General features: G+C 42.4%; 1 pseudogene; it reads left to right on the top strand.

Annotated features, from left to right (window-relative positions):
• Positions 1 to 3400: 3400 nt before the first annotated feature.
• Positions 3401 to 4361, top strand: LOC118519934 (putative ribosomal protein uL10-like pseudogene; annotated as a pseudogene).
• The last annotated feature ends 1639 nt before the right edge of the window (positions 4362 to 6000 follow it).

Here is a 6000-nt window from a genome sequence, read left to right as displayed (position 1 = left end):
TTGCAGACTTTGGGGTCCAGTTACAGTCCCCTAACCAATCAGAGATGCTTCCCTTTTATGAGACTCAGACAAATGGATAATGATTTATCGTATGTCCTCAAATGTGAGGATGCCTCTTCATAAAGCTATAGTCATAGTCTTTTAAAAGTTTTTTGGTGTTTTGTTTTTTTTAAGTAGGCTCCACGACCAGTGTTGAGCCCAACGTGGGGCTTAAACTCATGACCCTGAGATCAAGACCTGAGCTGAGAGTCGGATGCTTAACCAATGGAGCCACCCAGGTGCCCGTTAAAGGTTTTAAAGGACGTCTTTTAGTCTTTCCAACACATATTCATAAGATGCTAAATATGTATGTTTTTTCTCCTAACAAGGACCAAACATTCATGCCCTATTTTGTCTCTTCGTCACCTTAAAATAAAATAGGAATTATAAATGACACCAAATGTTTGGCTACAATCGAAGTCCATCAAGCAACAATTTTTCAAAAAAAAAAAAATGCGCAGACGATCCTCTTTCACTGGAAAACATCTTCTGAAGGCTACAGTTACTAGCAAATTCCAAAAATAGACAATAAATGAGATAATAGAATCTGGGTTGTCACCTTTTGTCCAGTGGGATTATCCGATGTCTAATCATAGACAGATTGTGATTAATGTGATTGTGGATGGGGCATTAATCCGATTCAGGAGGAATCCGGTCAGATTTTCATCTGCTCCAAATGTGTAATTGGTTTGGAGGCAGCAGAAAAGCAGCTTGTACCAGATTTTGCCGCATCATGGTGACGAGGTCTATTTTGATCAGCTTGAGTTATGGACAATAGAAATTATTTATAGCCACTATAGACATGCCTTATACTTGCAAGACCTTCAAAACAAAATCACACTCCTCTTGCTGTTGTCGGAATCTCATTCAGCTGAATCCTGGTGCCCACAGCTTATAAAAAGCAAGGAGGAGAAGAGATTAAAGGCCGGTAGTTTCCTTATCAAATACTGACTGAACATTACAAGGAGCAAGAGGTTGAGCCAGGCAGTAGAAAAGGCCAATGGATGCACACAGAATGGTCTTGGCCCCAGAGGATTTTGCTCTAGTTGAGAAGAGGGACCCAGCCTCAGGAGAGCACAGGCATCCACAGAAAGCAATACGTGGTGAGGCTCATTCAAGCCAAGCGTGAAGGAGAATTCCCTTTGAACTAGACAAGTTTCACGAAGGTGGTGGGATTTGAGCTTTAAAGGAGAGAAGCTTCCAGTGTGGCTCGTGAGTGAGGAGGGAGAGTGCCAGGGGCAGAGGCTGGGCTGTACATATGCCCCGGGTACAGGGAAGGATGATCTGGGGAGAGTGGAGGGAGGGAAGGTGCTGTCATCGGTTGAGAAGCTATGCCCTATGGATGGTGCTTCATTGATCTCCTTCATTCCTCGTGCATCAGCAGGGTGCTCTGGGCTAATAGAAAGCCTAGCGAAAAGTGGTATAAACAGGAAATGAGCTGGCTCAAACAACAAGCCCAGAGGTAGGGCAGACTGTATAGTTAGATGAGCCTGGGGTCTGAGGTGTCATCAGCAGGTTCTTTCTGTTTCCCTGCTCTACTGTTGACAGGCTCAGCTTCATTCTGAGGGTGATTCTTATGTTCACACAATGGCTGCCAAAATACTTGGGACCATATGCCTCCTGTCTGTGACCAGGGAGAGAAGCTGGCTTCCTGGGGCTCTCACCAAAGAGCAAGGAAGCTTCTTTTCAGAATCCCCCAGAAAACCTGTTTTCTGTTCCATTGACCCGCATTGGCTTAGATCTGCCCCTTCCTGAACCAATCACTGACAAGGAATTAGGGATTTCCATGTTGGCTTAGACTAATCAGCACGGGCACATATACCCCACTACTGGGTGCTGATAAATGCTGAAGAACTGGCTCTTTAGGAAAGAACTTATATATATACATATATGTTTATTATAAATTTATTGATACGAAGGAAGTATAGCAAATAATTTACAAATAATAATAAAATATGCAATTGTATTGTAATTGTACATTGTAATTTGAATTGTAATGGTAATTGTGATTGTAAATATGTAATTGTATGGTAATTGTAAAATTCCACATAGCCAATTGATTCTTATAGAATACTTTCATTGATTTTTGCCAAACTTTTGCTAATTTATGGTTGCATAATTAAGTAAATAAATATCTTTCCTATAATCTAGCAATAAACAATTATAAAAATATAGTACAGTTAGGGGCGCCTGGGTGGCTCAGTTGGTTAAGCGTCTGCCTTCGGCTCAGGTCGTGATCCCCGGGTCCTGGGATCGAGTCCTGAGTTGGGCTCCCTGCTCAGTGGAGAGTCTGCTTCTCCCTCTCCCTCTGCCTGCTGCTCCACCTGCTTGTGCTCTCTCTCCCTCAAATAAATAAATAAAATCTTTTAAAAATATACTACAATTAATATATTTTAAATGAAAACATTTAAAATCCTATCATTAAGTCAACAAGAAATGTAAAAAGTCTATATGAAGAAAACTTTCTTGACTAGGGCCATGTAAAACAAAAAACACATGGAGTACCAAAATATGTTCCAGTATAGAATTATATATATATGACAACAGTTTTCCTCCAATTTATCTATAAATGTATAAATCCATAAATGTAATTTGGTATACCACAAATATAATTAAATTGCCAATGGAATTTGACATAATAATTCAAAAGATAAAATGAAAAAAGAAATGTGTGAGAATTAGTGAGGACAGTTTATAAAAGAGAAATGAACGGTGCTTTTCCCTATTAGATATTCAAATGCAGTATAAAGTTCTAATAATGAAAATAGTTTGATACTAAAGCAGAACTTGGCAGATTTATTTTTTTATTTTTATTTTTTTAAAAGATTTTATTTATTTATTTGACAGAGAGAAACACAGCGAGAGAGGGAACACAAGCAGGGGGGTGGGAGAGGGAGAAGCAGGCTTCCCGCTGAGCAGAGAGCCCAATGCAGGGCTCGATCCCAGGACCCTGGGATCATGACCTGAGCTGAAGGCAGACACTTAATGACTGAGCCACCCAGGCGCCCAGAACTTGGCAGATTTAATATAACATTGAAAAGGCCAAAAATCAGACTTTTGGTTTGATAGGAATTCAATGGAAAAGCAAGCAATGATTCAGTATATATTACTGGTGCATTTGAAAAAATTTTAAGTCAGACCTCTCTGCACCCCACCTTTTACCAAAACCTTCTTCAGATGGATTAAAGATTTAAATGTAATGATAAAACCACAAAGGCACTAGACAAAAATATACGTGACTTTTCCTGTAACCTTGGGATGAGGATGGGCCTTCCAAGTGGCACAAGGAAGGTAGACCCCAGACGGGAAAGACCAATGAGTTTGACTGCATAAAAGTGCAATGACTGTTGTGCTTTCCAGGCATCCCCATGAGGGTGGCATCGTCTTTAAACCCTGCATGGCAATCCCTGACACACCACCATGATGCCCAGGGAAGACAGGGTGACCTGGAAGTCCAGCTGCTTCCTTAAGATCATCCAACTTTTGGATGATTATCCAAAATGCTTCACTGTGGGAGCAGACAACATGGATTCCAAGCAGATGCAGCAGATCCGCATGTCCCTCCGTGGGAAGGCTGTGGTGCTGATGGGCAAGAACAAGGCCATCCAAGGGCATCTGGAGAACAACCCAGCTCTGGAGAACCTGTTGCCTCATAACTGGGGGAGTATGGGTTTTGTGTCACCAAGGAGGACTTCACTGGGATCAGGGACATGCTGCTGGCCAATAAGGTGCCAGCTGCCGCCCGTGCTGGTGCCATAGCCCCATGTGAAGTCACTGTGCCAGCTCAGGACACTGGTCTGGGGCCTGAAAAGACCTCCTTCTTCCAAGCTTTCGGCATCACCACTAAAATCTCCAGGGGCACCATTGAAATCCTGAGTGATGTGCAGCTGCTTGAGACTGGAGACAAAGTGGGAGCCAGTGAAGCCTCACTGCTGAGCATGCTGAACCTCTCCCCCTTCTCCTTGGGGCTTTGGGCTGATCATCTAGCAGGTGTTTGACAAGGGCAGCATCTACACCCCTGAAGTGCTTGACACGACAGAGGAAACTGCATTTTCACTTCCCAGAGGGTGTGTGTGCTGCCAGCATCTGTCTGCAGCTAGGTTACCCCACTATTGCATCAGTGCCCCATTCTACCATCAATGGATACAAGCGGGTCCTGGCTTTGTCTGTGGAGGCTGATGACACCTTCCCACTTGCTGAAAACGGTCATGGCCTTCTTGGCTGATCCATCTGCATCTGTGGCCACAGCCCCAGCCTAAGTTGAAGCAAAGGAAGAGTTGGAGGAGTCCAATGAGGATATGGGATTTGGTCTCTTAGACTAATCACCAAAAGCAACCAATTCAGCTAACTTTATTTGTGAAACAAGGAAATGTAAGCTTAATTCTCTTACAAAAAAAAAAAAAAAAAAAGCAATGTTTATTGCTGTTTATTATTTATGACAGACAAATGGGTTGATAACCTTACAAAAAAAGGTTTAATGGGGCGTCTGGGTGGCCCAGTCATTAAGCGTCTGCCTTCAGCTCAGGTCATGATCCCAGAGTCCTGGGATCGAGCCCAGCATCGGGCTCCCTGCTCCGCAGGAAGCCTGCTTCTCCCTCTCCCACTCCCCCTGCTTGTGTTCCCTCTCTCGCTGTGTCTCTCTGTCTGTCAAATAAATAAATAAAATCTTCAAACAAAAAAAGGTTTAATGTATTAATGACTTAAATAAGAAAGTGATGAATGCTAACAGAAAAATGCGCTGGAAAGAAGAAAAAAGCATGATCAATTACACATGAAAAAATTATTGTTGCACCACAAACTCAGTAGCTTAAAATAACACCCATTTATTGTCTCCCAGTTTCTGTAACTCAGAATTCTGGACATGGCTTAATTGGGTTCTCTGCTCAGGGTCTTACAAAGCTGAAATGAAGGTGTTGGCTGGGCTGCATTTTCATATGAGGCTTGACTAGGAAAGATAATCTTCCAAGCTCCCAGACTGGTGGTAGAATTCATTTACTTGCAACATTATGTCATGACAGCTTGCTTCTTCAAAATCAGCAGCAGCAGCAAGGGAGAGCGAGCGAGAGAGAGACAGAGAGAGAGAAAGAGAGAGATTCTGCTGAGTTGAGTTTCCAACTTGATGGGGACTTTTTTTGGGGGGGACTTTTTTTTTAAGGTTTTTATTTATTTATTTGAGAGGGAGAGAGAGCACAAGCAGGGGGAAAGGGAGAGCGAGAGGGAGAAGCAGACTCCCCACTGAGCAGGGAGCCCGTTGAGGGGCTCAATCCCAGGACCCCAAGATCATGACCTGAGCTGAAGTCAGACGCTTAACTGGCTAAGCCACCCAGGTGCCCCTTGAGGAGGCCCTTTTAAAGGGTTCACCTAATTAAGTAAGGCCCACTTACTTTTCATGAACCCCAAATCAACTGATTAGAACTTCAATTACATCTGCAAAATCCATTCACTTTTGCTATACTTGTTAGAAACAAATCATAGACATTCAAGGGGAGGGGATTATACAGGGTTTGGATCATTGGGGGTAACCTTAGAATGTACCCACCACATTAGTAACAAAAGAAAAGCAAATTAAAGCATTATGAGTAATCATTTTTGGCCTCTCACATTGGCAAAGATTTAAAAATCAAAAACCCCAAAATTCCCAGTGTTGGCAAAGTGTGAGAAAACTGGCCCTATCATAGCCTGTTGGAAGGAGTGTCGACGGGTACAACATTCTGAAAAGGCACAACAATCTGAAATGCAATTTTGCAAAACTTGCCAAAGACTTAAAACTCTGCAGTCTCTTTGACCCAGCATACCTTCTGCTAGAAACTAGTCATGGAAATACTTACAGATAATGTACATAAAGATTTAATCTTGAGGTTGTACACTGAAGCTTTATTTATAATACCAAACACTAAAAAAAAAAAAAAGAGGAGGGGGATAAAAATGAACAAAAGTAAAAGGCTGGTTAAATAAATTGCA

This window comes from Halichoerus grypus, chromosome 8 (genome assembly GCF_964656455.1).
Source record: "Halichoerus grypus chromosome 8, mHalGry1.hap1.1, whole genome shotgun sequence".
NCBI lineage: Eukaryota > Metazoa > Chordata > Mammalia > Carnivora > Phocidae > Halichoerus > Halichoerus grypus.
The sequence above is the reverse complement of the archived record's forward strand: the minus strand, read 5'-3'. Positions and strand labels throughout refer to the sequence as shown.